The sequence below is a fragment of the Sapajus apella genome, unplaced genomic scaffold, assembly GCF_009761245.1.
Source record: "Sapajus apella isolate SASKATOON/1434 unplaced genomic scaffold, GSC_monkey_1.0 scaffold221, whole genome shotgun sequence".
NCBI lineage: Eukaryota > Metazoa > Chordata > Mammalia > Primates > Cebidae > Sapajus > Sapajus apella.
In genome coordinates this window covers 410,279-429,796 of record NW_022437161.1, presented here as the reverse complement: position 1 = coordinate 429,796, position 19,518 = coordinate 410,279, and the positions used below count along the sequence as shown (strand labels likewise).

At 40.8% G+C, this 19,518-nt stretch overlaps 1 long non-coding RNA gene across 1 annotated transcript in view; it reads left to right on the top strand.

Annotated features, from left to right (window-relative positions):
* The window catches only part of LOC116544567, a 62,038-nt gene extending 44,735 nt beyond the window's left edge, over positions 1-17,303 (top strand). Inside the window, exon 3 of the long non-coding RNA XR_004265950.1 lies at positions 17,211-17,303. This is a non-coding gene — a long non-coding RNA (uncharacterized LOC116544567). The remainder of the gene's footprint in view (positions 1-17,210) is intronic.
* The last annotated feature ends 2,215 nt before the right edge of the window (positions 17,304-19,518 follow it).

The following is a 19,518-nucleotide window of genomic DNA, read 5'->3' as shown; positions in this document are numbered from 1 at the left end:
TTTGTGTCAATGTGAAGCCAGTACATTTACAGTGTCCTTTTAGAAAACATGGAGCTGAACAGGCCTGGTTAAGTGAAAAGATAGATTCCTTGGCATCTGGTAGCACATGCTTTTGCCTATGTGGTGAGCAAAAGGTGGAGGAGGGTCCTCCTATTAAGGGATTACATAGGCCACGTTAGGAAGGATAAGACTCCCAGGATCTGGGAATGTAGCCCTTACCTAAGAGGTAGGGGAGGGAGGAGAAGTAAGGGTCCTAACACAGGGGCTGTATGAGCCTTGTTAAGGGACAGGACTCCCAGGAATCCCATAGTGTTACCATGTTACCTGCTGATAAACACTTGGAGGTCAAGTGGCTAGAAGTAAGATTGAAACCAGCTGCTCAATGGTTGCTTTGATGTTATTAAGGGTACATTTGTTGAAGCCCAGTGAATGGCCACTTACAACCACAGAAAAGTAAGTGCAAAGATGCACTTATTGGTGCAAGTTGCTCCCCCTGTGCCATCCTATTCCCCCATTCTCTGAGCTTCCAGCTACCCTGTATTTCTGGAGGTGCCTCTTGTTCTGTGTTTCTGTAAAAAAAAAAGGTGCCTAGTAGAGTTTGGGCAAAACTTGCTATGGAGACAGAAAAAAAGTAACTTGAGTGAGGCTTGAGTTGATCCATTGTGTCTATAGTTGTAAAAATGTGTAATTGGTTTAAAATAGGTTACATACTTGAATTTTGAATGTTTATAAAGGGTTAGGAAAGTCCTCTGATGTCCAAAGTTTTCACTTATAAATTATGTCCTGTTGGTTGACAAATTAAACGTTTCATTATCAGCAGCCCTACAGGAAAAACTGATAAGCTCCCCAAAATTTAAGGCCTGCTTATCAAATAAAATTCCTTGAAACAATGTAGGTAGCTTCACAACACTGAATCCCTCTGGCATAAAAGAAAAACTACTGTGTTTTGCAAACTAAATACCAGTATGTTCCTGATAGAAAAACTGTAACTCCTACAAAATTTGGCCATTTGTATATAGTAAAAGAGGCCACACTACATGGGACTTTGGCCTTACCTGTTCCTGACAAATTGACTCCTTTCCAATTTTTAGCCCTCTCTTTCTAGAGGCATATAAAGTCACAATGCCTTTTTGGAGAAAAGACAGCTGTGACCCCACAAGCTGTGTAGCCAGGTATGGAACATTGGTGAGCAGTTACTGAAGCGTTTGGCAATAAAAGGGGACAAGTGGTTCTTGACCATCATCCCTGAGACCCCTGATGAACTGCATTGATAGAGATAAGAGATAGGGACTCCATGAAGCTAAAAAGAAGTATTCCATGGTTATTATCCATTCTTCTGTGCCATTGGGAAAGCAAAACTGTTTTCCTCTAATCTGTGGCCATAACCTCAGAGAAAATTTTCCCTGATAATCAAGGGCAGTCAGTTACTCATCCATGTGCTGAGATCTGCTCTTATAATAAGCTAGAAATTAGGTAAATTGGAGAAAGCTTTGAACGAATGCCAATAACACTACAGGGGCTTGGTTTCTCCAACTAGCAGATGAGGTAGTCATGCCAGTTTTTATAAATGAGAAGGAATGGAAATCACTCAGCCATCTAAAGACTGGCCCCCTGCTCCAAGCCAGCCTGGCCACATACACATTGGCTCATAACATTGACATAGACGAGTATGGCGAGACCAGTGAAGAATTGTTGCAGTAGGTCTTTACATTCATAATGAAACAGTGACCAACCTGAGATGAGTTTCTGTCATTTGATAAACACCTACGGGTGAGAGCAGGGGCAGCTATAACTTCCCTTAGAGCTAAAGTAACCTGAGCCTGGATTTATAATGGAGAACAAGAGTTCTTAGGGGATGAGATAGTCATATAGGATCAGATTCACTGGTTTGTTCAGTTGGCACCACAAGGCTATCAGTGGCTATAAAAATCTTCTCTTGTGCCCCAGGCATAGCCTCCAGAAAACTCGTAAGCTCCTGGGAAACAATATGCTACAGAACACAGGACTAGGAAAATGTCCTTCAGGCTAAGGAGTAGAAAAAGAAACCAACTGAAGATCCAGACAATAGTACCTTGTAGACCTGGCCATTATGCCAGGGTCCCCCAAGAGATTGATAATATTCCCATGAGGGAAGTTCTCTCTCATTATCAGGCCACAAGAGGACCACAAAATTTAAAGATCCTGGCTGTAGGAGGGAAGAATCCTTAGTTAGCTTTGGCATTTATTGTGGACAAACAGGAGGACCTAAAGGACCTAGAATCTTTGATGAAATTTGTGCTGTTCAAGCTAGGGTTGATCCAACACCTTAAACACTACCTCTTAACCCAGATTCTGCCCCACTTCAAGAAAAAAAACAGAACTAGGGCAGAGGCCAAGGTCCCTACTTCTCTAAGTAGGACTGGAGGTCTTATATACCAGACAAGGTGTATTGCTGACTTGACAGCAACCAAGGTTGCCAAACTTGTTTAGCTCTTTTGAACACTGGGATACAAGCCACTGTGATGCTGGATAGCATCCATGGACATGCCTAGTGTGGCAAGTAGAATGATGCTGTCCCCCAAAATGTTCACATCCTAATCCCCAGGAACTATGAATATGTTGCATGGCAAAAGGAACTTAGTAGATGTGATTATGTTACAAATTTTGAGATGGGAAAATAATGCTGGATTATCCATGCAGGCCCAATATAATCACAAGAGGCATTATAATTCTTATAAGAGGGAGTCAGGAAGTCAGAGAGGAGAGAAAATGTTATGCTGCCGGCTTTGAAGATGGAGTTAGGGGCCAGAAGCCAAGGAATGCAGGTGGCCTCTAGAAGATTGAAAAAGCAAGGAAACAGATTATCCCCAGAAGCCTCCAGAAAAAAATGCAGCCCTACAAACACCTTAATTTTAGGCTTCTGATCTCCAGAATTATAATAGAACAAATGTATATATTTTTTGAGCCACTGGGTTTGTACTAATTTGTTGTAGCAGCAATAGGAAATTAATATAGCCTCAAAATTCACTAGATTTGGAAATAAATCTCAGTTTGGACAACGGACTTATAAATCTTATATATGGGTCCTTTGAGACTACTATACACTCAAGTGGTTGTAACATTTCATGGTTGCAAGAGATATTTCCTCTGGGGAAATGACACAATTAGAACAGTGCTAGTAGTGTGAGTTTACAACTGGAAGCCTGTCAGACTTCCAGACTTTTCCTGTCTAGTCATATAGTAACTGCAAAGCAATAAAGATATTGGGATGGGAAATGGATGTCACTATACTAATCAAGGACTAATGGAGGCAGAGGTGATTAAAGAAGCTACGTAATCTTGTATCTGTCCTGTGAATCTGTATAGATTTACCACTCAGGCCAGTCAGTTCTAAAAAGCTCTGTGAGCCACAAGTGTCAGTCCTTGACAGTTACACAGACTGGTGCTTATGCCAAAACAATGTGGTCACTGGTGACATGATTTGGCTGTGCCCGCACCCAAATCTCATCTTAAATTCCCACATGTTGTGTGAGGGACTTAGTGGGAGGTAACTGAATTATGGGTCAAGTCTTTCCCATGCTGTTCTATGATAGTGAGTAAGTCTCATGAGATATGACGGTTTTATAAAGAGGAGTTCCCCTGCACACCTTCTCTTTTTGCCTGCTGCCATCCATGCAAGATGTGACTTGCTTCTCCTTGACTTCTGCCTTGATTGTGGCCTCCCCATTTATATGGAACTGTGAGTGCATTAAAACCCCTTTCTTTCCTAAATTGCCCAATCTTGGGTATGTCTTTATCAGCAGCGTGAGAACAGACTAATACACTAGGCAATGGTGCATTCTGGGGTTTTGGACATAGCACTTGGCTGGCACGATCACCTGGTATAGTCCATTTGACAGCCTCTTATTGGTTGTTATTGGTTGCTGGTAGACTCTGAGAGACTAACAAAGCAGCAGCTGTTGTGACACACTGACATTTCTATTGTGAGGTGGGTCAGAAAGGAGAACATCAACAAAGTAAATGTTGTCCAGTGTCTTCCTTTGTGCTGTTAGAACGAAATACCATAGACTGGGCAATTTACAACTAGATATTTATTCTCTCACAGTTCTGGAGGTGGAAAAGTCCAACATCAGGGTGGTGGCAGGTTTGGTTGTCTGGTAATTGCTGCATCTTCTGAAGGGGAGGAACACTGTGTCTTCACATGGCAAAAAGTGGAAGTGCGAAAAAGGGATGAGCTCCCTCCATCTAGCCCTTTTATAATGGCACCTAATCCCATAACAGCTCTACCCTTATGGCTCAATCACCCACCAAAGGCCACATCTCCCAATACTGTTGCATTGCAGAATTAAGTGTTAATATGAAATTTGAAGGAGACAAAAAACATTCAAACTATAGCACCAAACAAGCATCCATAATTAAGTGGAAGTTTTATATCCAGGAAAAAGTAAGCTGGGCATTACAGAGTCTCACAGTTACATGAAATGTTGGCTGCTCATGTTCTAGATGAGGCTATCTTAGATGTAGTGTTTGTGCCAGCACCTTAAGCTTCTTGAGGGCTGCAGTACACTGAGGTTCCTGAAGACACCTAGGCCTGGTTTACAGATGGATCAGCTAAGTTCAAAACCAGTGAGATGTGCTGGGCCACTGCTGTATTGCATCCCCAAAGAAAACTATGTACTCTAACTGCTCATGAAGACGGGATGTCTATTTAGTGATGTATTTTCATGGTGTTTTCCTTGGAAAACATCCCCCAAAATGCACCCTGTTACATTTTTCATTGACTTATGAACAGGAGTCAAGAGCCTGGCAGTGTAGTAACTGGCAGTAGGATGATTGGATAATCAAGTCTCAGTCCCAGCAGAGACAACATAACAGCAAATTGCACAGGACCAAAACCTCTGTTAATGACTCACATGGATGCCCATGACAAAGGATGCTTTGAGGGTGCACATCAGTGGCAACAGCAAGATGATCAAATCTGTACTACCTATAAAAGGACACCTGTGTAGGGCATCCACCTGAATATAACGTTACATAGGGTACAGTAATATATTTACAATTCAGGACTGGGCCAAAAACACAAGACCTAGTGATTACAGAACATGAGACTTAGAAGCCTGGCAGATGTGTTCAGACTGAAAGCTTTTATAACCAAGTGGCAAAGGGAGCTTTGGGGCACATAGCCAGAGGTACCAAACCTGGCCAATCCTAGAAAATATGTACATCCTACCCTCCTCTTGAGGCTACTACTAGCCATTCACTTTCATAGACAACTTTTCAGGTATGGCATTGCCATTCTTATCAACCTAGCAAATGGGGGCCATATTATTCAATGACTCTAAGATGGACTACGTTACATATTTGGATTCTCTGAACACATCTGGTCAGACACTGGTACGGCCTTTATAGTAAAAAGTAACAAATGGTGGGCAGCCATATAGATATTCTCTGGATATTTTATGCCCCATATAATTTCCAGGCAGCAGGTGCCACTGAAAGATAAAGTGGACTCTTAAGGAGAAAATGAAAAAGACAACTGGTTAACCAAGGCTCAGATCCCAGTGGAGCACACACTTAAGACAGGCACTTTGGGCTCTAAATGTAATTCCTCAGAAGGGTAACTCCTATTTAAATAAAATGTTTAATTATGAGGCTGAAGAGTGGGAAAGGAAGTCCAGGCTGGCTATAAGAAAATATCATAATTTTCTCCTGTCACTATACCTGTTCCACTCTTACACCTGCTCCTGGGAAATCAAGCTACTAGAACTTGTGAGCTGTGGGGGTGGGAGACTAACCTAATGCTTCTTTTGCTATCTGGCTATATTTGAGCAATTATGGACATTGATGACACTGATCATAAATATGAAATGACCATTCCTAAGGTGATCTTGGCATGACCCACATGTCAGGGAGTATGAAATAATCTAGATGGTACAAGAAATATGAAGAAGAAACTTCTGAACCACATAGAGATGAGGTCAGAGATATGGAGTGGGCAAGACATTGGGAGGACTGGAAAAACAGTGAAGTGATTGCTTCAGAAACAAGTCACATCAGCCTTGTGGCTGTGGAAAGAGCACAGCCATGAATGGTGAGGAGAAAACACCATTGACCCTGGGTGGTCAACAGTTGGAAGGGAGCCCATTAATCTCTCTGTCAGCTCTTGTTTACAGGGCATCTGGCCAATTTCATGTCACCACCATTTACAACTTCTGGCCAAGAAAAAAATCCCAAGAATTCTCAGAAACCTCCTAATATCTACTGACTCCAGAAACAGCCTCCACTTGAAACTATTAACATTTTGGACACCGATATGTTTCCCTGTAACCTCATCTTGTTATTGTTGGCTCTTTTCTATGCTTTTATATATTTAACTGCCTTGACTACAAGTGGCTGAAGTCTGTCCTGCAGATGGGTTCAATCATCCTACTATGAGTTACAGTCATGGTCATTATACTCCAATGTTGCATAATACAAACAGAACAGATTTGGTATATGTGCCTATCAGTACAAGTAATTGGGATATCTGATAGGAGCATGTAAAAAAAGAATCTGACTCCAGAATTATGAAAAATAAATGTCTGTTGTTAAAACAACCCAGTCTATGGTATTTTATCAGAGCAGTCTGAGTGGACAAAGACAGAAGTCTACTAAAGTTATACTTGATCTGTATAATCAGAAAACTTTAGGTCAAATTAACAAATGTGTAACCTGAATCATAAAAATAGTGTCACAGCTCCTCAGTCAATTCTCAGATTTGAGCCAGTTCATAGACACAAAAACTCTTGAATTGAAAAGGAGGCCAGATTCCGTTGAGGAAAGACCCTAAAACACTGCCAAAAATGAATATTATTAATCTATCTCCCAACCTTTCCCAAAGGAACCTACAGCGTTTTGCCAGGGTAACTGTGCATTGGAGAAAAGAAAATAATCAGACCTTTCAAGGATGACCATGTATTGGCTCTGACACTAATTCCAGGAGGCCTAAAACATCACTGTCAGAGTAAGGTTTTATAGAGGTCAGGTGATCAATGGAGTTTTAGCTCAGATCCATCTCACAGTAGACCCAGTAGGTCCCTGAGGCCATCCTATGATTATTTCACATTTTAAGATGAATAATTAGAGTAGATATACACAGCAACTGGCAGAATCCCAAAGAATGACCTATGCAGTGAGGGCTATTATGGTGGAAAAGGACAGATGGAAGCTACTAGAACTGCCTCTACCTAGGTGATATGGTTTGGGTATGCCCCCATCGAAATCTCATCTTGAATTGTGTAGTTCCCATAATCCCCACATGCCATTGGACAGATCTGGTGGGAAGTAATTGGATCATGGGGGCAGTTTCCCCCATGCTATTCTCGTGATAGTGAGTTCTCACAAGATCTGATGATTTTATAAGCATCTGGCATATCCCCTGCTGGCACTACTGTCTCCACCGCCATGTGAAGAAGGACGTGTTTGCTTCCCCTTCTGCCATGATTGTAAGTTTCCTGAGGCCTCCCCAGCCTTGTGGAACTGTGAGTCAATTAAACCTCTTTCCATTATAAATTACCCCATCTTGGGCAGTTCATGCTTGGGCAGCATGGTAATGGACTAATACACTAGGAAAATAGTAAACCAAAAGCAATGCCATGTTCCTGGAAAGATTGCAGAGATTAGTGCCACCATCAAGGACTTGAAAAATGCAGGGCTGGTGATTCTCACCACATCCACATTCAACTCAAATATCTTGCCTATGCAGAAGACAGATGGAAATTAGAGAATGGCAGTGGACTACCATAAGGTTAATCAGGTGGTGACTCCAATACAGCTGCTGTTTCAGTGTGGTTTCATTGTTTGAGCAAATTAACACATCTCATCTGGTATGCAAACTGTTCTACCCTATGTCATAATGTAATTTGTGGGGATCTTGATTATCTTTCCCTTCCACAAGAAATCACACTGGTACATTACATTGACTACATTATGCTGATTGGACCTACTGCATGAGAAGTAGCAACCACTCTAGACTTATTGGTAACACATTACTATGCCACGAGGTGTGAAATAAATCTGACAAAAATTCATGGGCCTTCTATTTTAGTGAAATTTCTAGGGGTCCAGTGATGTGAAACATGTCAAGATATCCCTTCTAAGGTGAAGGATAAGTTGTTGCATCCAGCCCCTCCTGCAACAAAAAAGAGGAACATAGAGAAGATATAGGTCAAGGAATAGAAAATTATGGTATGTAGGATGAATGTCTATACATCTAGTGTACAATATGAGGACTATAGTTAATAATATATACTGGTAATTTGTGAAGAAAGTTGACTTTACGTACTTTTGTTACAACAACAAAATTGAGATGATGGGAATGTTAATTTGCTTGACTGTGGAACTCAGAGAAGTTCTACAACAAGTCCAGGCTGCTCTACAAGCTTCTCTGCCACTTGAACCATATGATCCAGTAGATCCAATGCTACTTGAAGTGACAGTGTCAGATAGGTATGCTGTTTGGAGCCTGATATGGTCTGACTGTGTCCCCACCCAGATCTCATCTTGTGTTCCCATACGTTGTGGGAGGGACCCAGTAGGATGTAACTGAATCATGGAGACAGGTCTTTCCCATGCTGTTCTCATGATAGTGAATAAATCTCATGAGATCTGATGGTTTTAAAAATGGAAGTCTCCCTGCACAAGCTCTCTTCTCTTGTCTGTTGTCATGTGAGATGTACCTTTCACCTTCTGCCATGATTTTGAAGCCTCCTCAGCCATGTGGAATTGTAAGTCCAATAAACCTCTTTCTTTTGTAAATTGCTCAGTCTCGGGTATGTCTTTCTCAGCAGTGTGAAAATGGACTACTGCAGTGCCCTTGCAGGCCCCTATAGGTGAACCACAGTGCAGGCCCTTAGGATTTTGGAGAAAAGCCCTGCCGTGCTCTGTGTATAACTACTCTGCTTTTCAGAAATAGCTCTTGGCCTGCTACCAGGCCTTAGTAGAGACTGAACATTTAACCATGGGCCCCCAAGTTACCATGGGACCTGAACTGCCATTCATAAAATGAGTGTTATTTGATCCACTAGGTCATCAAGTTGGGTGTGCACAGTAGCACTCCATGAAGTTGAAGAATATGTGTGTGTGTGTGTGTGTGTGTGTGTGTGTGTGTGTAATCCTATGTCTGGCCATTTCTCCTTCCAATAAAAGTGAGCAAACAGTTGTATTCCTTGTAGTTCTGCCCACTAGGATAATTTTCCTTTACTAATGTCCTTCAGGAATGTTCCAGGAAGGAGATGACATATATATATATATATATACATTCCCAAGCAGGTCTTGGAGACATAAATACCCTATGATCAGTTGGTAGAGGAAGAGAAGACTCGGACCTAATTTACAGATGATTTTGCATGATCTGCAGGCATCACCTCAAAATGGACAGCTGTAGCACTGCATCCCCTTCCTGGAACATTCCTGAAGGACATTAGTGAAGGAAAATTATCCTGGTGGGCAGAACTACAAGGAATACAACTGTTTGCTCACTTTTATTAGAAGGAGAAATGGCCAGACATAAGATTACATCCTGATTCACAGGCTGTAGCCAATGCTTTGGCCAGATGGTTAGGGACTTGGAGGGAACATGATTGGACAACTGGTGATGAGCAGGTTGGGAAAGAGCGATGTGGATAGACTTCTCTGGGTGAAAATTGTGAGAATATTTCATCTTACATGAATGCTTACCAAAGGGTGACCTTAGTATAGGAGAATCTTCATAATCAAGTGGATAGGATGACCTCTTCTGTGGATACCAATCAGCCTCTTTTTCGCAGGCACTCCATCATCATGCAATGGGCCTGTGAACAAAATGGCCATGGTGGCAGGGATAGAGGTTATGCATGGACTCAGTAACATGGATTTCCACTCACCAAGGCTGACCTGGCTACAACTGCTGCTGAGTGCCCAATCTACCAGCATCAGAGACCAACATCAAGTTGCCAGTATGGCACTATTTCCCAGGGTGATCAGCTGCCTACATGATGGCAGGTTGATAACATTCGGCCACTTCTGTGTTAGACTATTTTTTTGTTTATTTACAACAGAATACCTAAAGCTTGGTAATATATAAAGAAAAGAAATTTATTTCTTTCAGGTATGGAGGCTAAGTTCAAGGTCAAGGGGTTGCATCTGGTGCAAGCCTTCTTGCTGGTGAGGACTCTTGTAGAGGTTGTTTTGTATGCCCAAGGTAGTGCAGGGCATCACATGTTGAGGGAGCTGAGGAGTGTGCTCACATGGAGCTCAGGTCTCTCTTCCTCTTCTTGTGAAGCTGCCAGTTTCACTCTTATGATAACCTATTAATCCATGAATGAATTACTCCATTCATGAGGGCTCTGTCTTTTAAAGGCCCCATCTCTCAATACTGCCACATTGGGGATTAAGTTTCAACATCAATTTTGGAGAGACATTCAAACCATAGCAACTTCCATTATGAAGAGGCAGAATTTTATTCTAACTAGAATAAACATTTACTCTGGATACTGGTTTGTCTTCACTACATACAATGTTTCTGCAAAACTGCAATCCATGAACTTACAGGATGCCTTATTCACAGTCATTTCATTCCATACAGTATTGCTTCTAATCAAGGAAATAAGTTCACAGCAAATGCAGTGCTGAAATGAGCTCACGCTCATGAAATTCACTGCTCTTACCAAGTTCCCCATCATCTTGAAGTACTTAGCTTGACAGAACAGCGGAGTGACCTTTTGAAGATTGCAAGCTAAGTGACAGTACCTTGCAGGGCTAGAGCAAAGTTCCCAAGAGACTATATATGCACTCAATCAGTGTCCAGTATATGGTGCTGTTTCTCTAATAGCGAGGATTCACAGGTCCAGTAATCAAGGAAGAGAAATGGGAGTGATACCACTGGGTAATAAGCCTTGTGACACACTAGCAAATTTTTTGCTTCCTTTTCCGACAACCTTGTACTCTGCTGGCCTAGAGGTCTTATTCAATAACCAAAGGGAGGAATGCTTCTGCCAGAAGATAGAATTATTCCATTGATCTGGAAGTTAAGATTGCCACCTGGCCACTTTGGAATCCTCATGCATTTGAATCAACAGGCAAAGAAAAGACTTACTCTGATAGCTGGAGTAACTCTGACTACTGAGGAAACCCAATTGCTACTCCTCAATGGAGGTAAGGAAGAGTATGTCTGCAACATAGGAGGATCGCCAGGGCATCTCTTAGTATTACCATGTCTTATAATTAAAACCAATGGTAAACTACAACAACCTCATTCAAGTAAGACTACTAATGTCTTTAGGAATGAAGGTTTGGGTCACTGTACCAGATAAAGAACTATGACCAGCTGAGGGGTTTGCTGAAGGCAAAGGGAATACATAATCAGTAGTGGATTAAGGTAATTATAAATACCAGCTGCTACTATGTGACCAGTTACAGAAATGAAGACTGCAATCACTATGAGTATTTTCACCCTATTTTGTTAGTTTGTGTTTGCGTGCTTTTATGTGTGTACATCGTGTGTAGCAAATATCTTTGTTTTCTTCTCTATCTTATCTCCTTTTCTTTTTTTTAAATTTATTATACTTTAAGTTCTGGGGTACATGTGTAGATCGTGCAGGTTTGTTACATAGGTATACACATGCCATGGTGGTGGTTTGCTGCATCCATCGCCCCGTCATCTATATTAGGTATTTCTCCTAATGCTATCCCTCCCCAAACTCCCCACCCCTGCTATTCCTCCCCTAGTCCCCCACCCCCCAGCCCTGTGTGTGTGATGTTCCCCTTCCTGTGTCTGCATGTTCTCATTGTTCAACTCCCACTTATGAGTGAGAACATGCGGTGTTTGGTTTTCTGTTCTTGTGTTTGCTGAGAATGATGATTTCCAGTTTCATCCATGTCCCTGCAAAGGATATGAACTCATCTTTTTTATGGCTGCATAGTATTCCATGGTGTATGTGTGCCACATTTTCTTTATCCAGTCTATCATTGATGGGCATTTGGGTTGGTTCCAAGTCTTTGCTATTGTGAGCAGTGCCACAATAAACATATGTGTGTATGCGTCTTTATAATAGAATGCTTTATAATCCTTTGGGTATATACCCAGTAATGGGATTTCTGGGTCAAATGGTATTTCTATTTCTAGATCCTTGAGGAATTGCCACACTGTCTTCCACAATGGTTGAACTAATTTATACTCCCACCAACAACATGAAAGCGTTCCTATTTCTCCGCATCCTCTCCAGCATCTGTTGTCTCCTGACTTTTTAATGATTGCCATTCTAACTGGTGTGAGGTAGTATCTCAATGTGGTTTTGATTCGCATTTCTCTAATGACCAGTAATGATGAGCATTTTTCATATTTTTGTTGGCTGCATAAATATCTTCTTTTGAAAAATGTCTGTTCATATCCTCTGCCCACTTTTTGATGGGGTTGTTTTTTTCTTGTAAATTTGTTTAAGCTCTCCGTAGATTTTGGATATTAGCTCTTTGTCTGATGGGTAGATTGCAAAAATTTTTTCCCATTCTATTGGTTGCCGGTTAACTCTATTGATAGTTTCTTTTGCTGTGCAGAAGCTCTTAAGTTTAATTATATCCTACTTTTCTATTTTGACCTTTGTTGCCATTGCTTTTGGTGTTTTAGTCATGAAGTGATTATATATTTAGAAAACCTCATTGTCTCAGCCCAAAATCTCCTTAAGCTGATAAGCAACTTCAACAAAGCCTCAGGATACAAAATCAATGTATAAAAATCACAAGCATTCCTATACGCCAATGATGGAGAGCCAAGTCATGAGTGAACTCCCAGTCACAATCCCTACAAAGAGAATAAAATATCTAGGAATACAACTAACAAGGCATGGAAGGAGCTCTTCAAGGAGAACTACAAACCAGTGCTCAAGGAAATAAGAGAGGACACAAACAGATGGAAAAACATTACAAGCTCATGGTTAGGAAGAATCAATATTGTGAAAATGGCTATACTGCCCAAAGTAACTTATAGATTCAATGCTATCTCCATCAAACTACCATTGACTTTCTTCACAGAATTTGGAAAAAAAAAAACGCTTTAAACTTCCTATGGAACCAAAAAAAGAGCCTGCACAGCCAAGACAATCCTAAGCAAATAAATAAATAAATAAATAAAAAAGAAAAGAAAAAAAAAAACAAAACCAAAGCTGGAGGTATCACACTACCTGACTTCAAACTATATTACAAGGCTACTGTAATCAAAACAGTATGGTCCTCATACCAAAACAGAGATATAGACCAATGGAACAGAATAGAGGCCTCAGAAGGAACACCCACAACTACAACCATCTGATCTTTCACAAATCTGACAAAAACAAGCAATGGGGAAAGGATTCCCTATTTAATAAATGGTGTTGGGAAAACTGGCTAGCCATATGCAGAAAGCTGAAACTGGATCCCTTTCTTACACCTTATACAAAAATTAACTCTAGATGGGTTACATATTTAAACATGAGGCCTAACACTATTAAAACTCTAGAAGAAACCCTACGCAATACCATCCAGGACATAGGCATGGGCAAGGACTTCTTGTCCCATTTTCATGTAACACAAGATATATGAACTTTTTATCACAGTATTTATGAGATCTCAAAGAGATTAAATGCAAAGACTGTGTGTCTTCTTCTGGGGAAAAGTTTATTCATTTTCCATTGCATGCAGGAGAGTTGTATCATGTTAAGTAGAAGTATGGCCTTATTATTGTATTTTTGGGGGGACAAAGTATGGTTTAAGATGTGTACGGGTACCAATTTGACGAGGGGTGGACCTGTGATGGTCAATGTTATATGTCAACTTGGAGGGTGTTTTGGGATGAGATTAATATTTAAATCAGTGAACTTTGAATAAGCAGATGGCTCTCCACAATATGAGTGGGCCTCAGCCAATCAACTGAAGGCCTGAGTAGAACAAAATTGCTGGCTTCGCTGAGCAAGGGGGAATACTCTAACAGACTGCCTTTGGACTTTATCTGTAGCATGAACTCTCCTGGGTCTCAAGGCTGCCGGTCCACATAGCAGATTTGGGACTCACCCTAGACTCCGTAATCTCATTAAGTCATTATAATAAATTTGCTTCTGTATATGTATACCCATCCTATTGATTCCGTTTCCTTGGAGAACCCTAATACACATGGTAACTCCTATAATCTTAGGGTAGTTACTGAACATAAAATAGAGGACAAACATGCAGGTCTTCCCTTAACCATAATAATTGTTGTCTTGACTAAATTCCCCATTGTTATAGCATCCATTGCCCTAAAATATCCACTAGTGGGCATTGACTCTCTGACTCATTAAATAATAAATCAAAATTTTATTAAGCCTTTGGCATTTATAAACTGACTCAAGAAAATGGGCCTTCATGAAAAACTCACCCACGATATACAGAGCTAAGAGAGCTCAGTGTCAGTTAGATATTGACAAGACAATGGCTCTTAGCTCAAGATAGAGCCTTCAAAGGATTGAAACCCATTTTACAAGGTCTATTTAGAGAAGAGGGTGATTATTTCCACTGCTTCTCCATTTAAAAGCTTAATTTGGCCTGTTACTCAACTTGGAAAGAATGAATGAGACATCTTGATGAATTACCACAGCCTTTATGCTGTGGTCCCAGCAAGTAAGACCCCCTAATCATCATTACAATGGAAATTATTTACTCCATCCAGTCAGCAACTGGTAAATGTTTTTCTATTGTATATTTGCTTAATACATTCTGTTTAGTGCGTATTTCAGTAGCCCCTCTGCCTGTTTTCCTTCCCCTCCAAAGTGAAATGATAGACCTTTAGCTAGTTAGAAGGTACCTCGACAGCTCTGCTATCTCACAGTCTTTGCAGGCAAGACCTTAACTGCATCTAATTTTCTCCAGGAGCACTGATATGACACTACATTGATGGCATCCTTTTCTAAGAGATTTCTTTAGAACACTCATTCAGGACATACAAATATTCTAAGAAGGATCTCACAAAAAGGGGATGGACTGTTTACCACACATAGGACAAAGCCTTGCCACCATGTTTAAATTCCTGAAAATTATTGGTAAGCTGAGGGCTGTTCCATCCCTGTCAACATTAAAGCAAGCCCAACGTATTTAGGCCTTTTTGGGTTTTGGAGGCAACATTTTCCTCATTTACAATTTTTACTTTGGCCCATTTTTGCTATTACTTGCACAATAGGCTCACCTTGAGTGGGGCCCCGTCCCAGCGAAAGACTCTAGAATTTTTTCAACCATATTAGTGCCACTCCCACCCTGAGACTTCTTCACTATAGAGGCTTTAGCAACCTCTTCCAATGCCTCTTGGAGTCTTTGTACCATCCATGATGGCCATAAGTTGCTCAGGACCTACTGATGTAAGAAACTGCTTTCATAGGTCTTATGATATATATATGTGTGCGTGTGTGTGTGTGTGTGTGTGTGTGTGTGTGTGTGTATATATATATATATATCGTTAGAGTGGCAACAGCTGGCTACATACTGGAGTCTTATGGAAATAGAGGCTCTCATAGACTGTCGACTCATAACCTTCCATTTCCAGCTAATTATGCTTTGGGTCTTGGAAGCAGTACCCTACAAACTTATTATAGCTACCAAAGTCTCTTTGTTACAGGATAGAACCAAACCTGGGCCCCCTGGCATATCACACTTACAGGTGGGGTTGGCCTCCCCTGTCCTCAGTCCTTTGCCACATGCCATGGTACTGGATGAAGCCACCCCTTTACCAGACTCTGTCTGCTTAGGGACCCCTGTAGAATCACCTGAATGAAGAATAATGGGAGTTTGTCCACTGTATGGTTACACTGTCTTAATCACACATAATGGAGCTCAGTGGATTGTTGCCTTTTTTTTTTTTTTTTTTTTTAATCCCTTAGTTAGGATGTCTCTGACAAAGAACTGGACCCAAGGATCAGTACAATCGGCCAAGCTTCAGGCCGTTATCTTAACAGTGGATGCCTTGGTCACTAATTGACCCCCTCTGTAAATATTTAGACCCTTAGGTTATTGCCAATTATATGATTGTCTGGTTTGACCAATGGCAGCAACATAAATTCCTTATCCCATGTCCCTTTTGGGGTATGGAACTCTGGGAATCTCTTGCCTCAGATATCCAAATATAAGTCAATACCACACATGCCTTTACATATAATAAAACTATAATACAGGCCTCATTAAGACATTCCTTATTGCCGTCAGAATTCCAGATGTTATTTATTGCAACCAAGGCATTCATTTCACTTCTCAGAATACACAGTGCTGAGCTCTAGAATGAGTCAATTGATGGAACTTCCATCTTATAGGTATCAGGCTACAGACCTCACAGAGCACCATAAAGACTTATTTAAATCTGTTTAAATTCAATTACAAAAACATAGTACATTTTGTTTCTCAAACATCAGGAGTAATTGCAATAAGGAAGCTGTCTCTCTCTTTTTTTCGACTGCTGACAGCATTTAAGCTTCACCCCAGTTCTCCTTAAGCCCTGCATTTGAAATTCCTGGGGGCTCTCTCCTTTGTTGTTGATAGGAGTTTCAAACGAAGCCCCAGCTGCACGTTGGAACCCTCATCCCAGCACCCCTAAACACCATAAAAGCTGTAGCTCTGTCAAGACATTTTCAGATCAGCTTTCAAAGCCTGCCTTTCTCTCCCAAAAAAAACCTCGTTATGCGCATAATAAACCTTTGAATACCCTGTTGATGTGTGCATGGCATTATCACTCTTGATATCTGAACCAAATTTTGCATAGGGTCCATTCTTTATCTTGAGAGTGGCCACAACAGGTGGCTTATATTTGTAAAAGGAATCCTTAGGCGGATATATGAAAGGGAGTGGAGTTGTAGGGGAATGGCTCCTCCGTAATGGCCTGGCACCCTTGCGTGTATCCATATAGGCTTGAACTGCAGCTAATCTGAGTTTTGGTTAAATGCCTTGTGATACTCCCAGAACATGAAAAGATCAGAAGCTGTAAGGAGCTGCTATAAGGCCTTCTCTCAGTCACTTCCCTCTCTCTCCTGAGAGGCTGTCTTACATGAATTTCTCATCACCTACCAGATTCCGATGAGGTATGGAGCTTTCTGTCCTGTGCCCTTTAGAATAGAGCTGCAGAATATAAAATCACTCAGCCGCAGTATAGATTTGATCCTCAGCCAGGGAGTATCCCACAAATTGCATTATAGTCATCCAGCCCCTTTTGTTTCTTTTTTGTCTTTTAGGGTATGTGAGACATGGACCCGGGGAGTTGGCCTCTTTGGTTCATTCTTCTTTGTACTGTTTATGTAAGTAATAAACTGTCTCAGTCTAAAAGTGGTTCCTTGTACCAGTCAACCTTTACCAGTCAAATCAGTCAGGCCTTGGCCTTGTCTATATGAGCTTGTTACCATATGATCCTAATTGCTATCTATATCTTTTACCTGTAAATTAAAATAGGATACTTATATTTATTTAAAGGTTCTTAAATTAAATAAATACTGAAGGATTACCATGTTCTTAAATCATTTGTATTAGGAAAGCCTTAAGTCTTCAGTGAATTATCAAATGCAGCTGTGGGGCCAGTTTAGCACCTAAGGGAGTATCACACAGTACTTTATGAAGCTAAGTAGTTAGGAATATATTGGTATTAGAAAATCTTGAAAAATAAAGGCATGGTTTATGGATTAAATATTCTTCCCAATAAAGGGAAACTTAAAAGAGAAACTTGACCAGAGATCACAGTCTTATGGTATCTAAGTTTTCATATTTTCTGGTAAGCAAATACCTGGTAAAATAACAGCAATGTGTTTTTCAAAAGTAGGAGGCATGACAACCATTTATCTAATAAAACATGTTAGGAACATCTGTGGGATGCCATATTCCAAGCTCTGTGCCAGACTCCGAGCAGACACAGAGACAACCCAGTCTGGGTCTCAGAGCCAGTGGACCTCAGAATTTACAAAGGCGGAGACATCCAGGCTGATAAGTATAATTTTGATAAGAACTATAACAAAACATACTGGGCATGGTAGCTCACACCTGTAATCCCAGCACTTTGGGAGGCCAAGGCAAGCGGATTTCTAGAGCCCCAGAGTTTGAGACCAGCCTGGGTGCCATAGTGATACTCCCTCTCTACAAAAACAAAAACAAAAAAAAGCCAGGTGTGGTGGCACACACTTGTAGTCCCAGTTACTTGTGAGGCTGAGGCAGGAGGATTGCTTGAGCCCAGGAATTTGAGGCTGCAGTGAGCTATGATCATGCCACCGCACTACTGTCAGGGTGATAGAGCAAGATCCCATCTCTATGAAGAAAGAACTTTTTAAAAAAGTATCAAGAAGGGCTTCTCAGAAGCAGTGACTTACAAAAGTAGGGACTATAATTACCACGGATTTACAGATGAGAAAATAAAAAATTAGAGAGGTAAACTAATCTGACAGAGGCCATACAGCCTCTGGTCAAGAGAGCTTTGAGCATAACTTTTTGGATCCCAAATCACTAATTGTTTTAATTTACATCCACCAACTACAGCTTCCCTGGCTCTGCGTGCCTCCAAACTTAAAAATCTGCTACAATCAGAGTAGACTGAAATTAGAAAACAACTTCCAGGGAAAACCTGATGAAAGTTTTTCTGGTATATCATGGTGCCTTCTCACAGGGGAATCTTGGAACTGAAAGCTCTGCCCAGCTATGACTGGTAAAGGGCTCTAAGGTAAACCTCCCCGTTTCCTGGTAATAGTTGGTTCTAGGGAGCTACTTGGTCCTGGAATTGGAACACACTTAAAGAACAGAAGTAGAAGGGGCAGCTTCAGCTTCAGTACTTCACACTTAAGAAGGAATTCATCTTCCCTAGAAGGGACCTTTAATGCTGTTCACTTTCTGCCTCTTCTTTCTTAACTCCCAAAAACATCAGGACAGACTCCATGTTTGTTGATGTAATAAACACAGCTTCACAAACTTTGATCTAGAAGGTTTTAACCTTTACAGAATTTTAAGCACAGTCTAGAACTGAAGGAGTATCTGCAGTCTGTGAAATGCAAAATGGTTCACTGGAGTCAGGAGTGTTAACTGCTTAATTTACTGTTTTACCTACCTTCAAATATAACTTTAAACTTATGTCCAACTAACAAATCTACAGCTATTGTTCCTCTAAAAACTATTTAAAAAAGTGGCTTATATAGGTTTTTATACAATTCCATAAACATGCTCCTTGGAGACCCCACCTCTTTGATTTTTCACATTTGTATGAACTGGTATGTAGGTATTGGCAAAACCCCTGCTCAACAGCATATAAGATTCCATTATTATTTTCCAGTATTAATAAATAAGAATTTAGCTTTTCCTATTTCAATGGGCCAAATTAAAAGAAAAAACTGCTAACATTGGTCTACAGCAAGGGAACTGCTAGCTACTCCAGGGTATTTCTCCCTTCTCTTTGTGGGCATTTGACCTCTTGGGCCAGAAGCATATGCCACAGCCAATGTTTTTTAAACAATCTAAAATTTTTCCTTTTTTCTTTACCTCATATATTAGCCTTAATAAGAACTCCAGTAA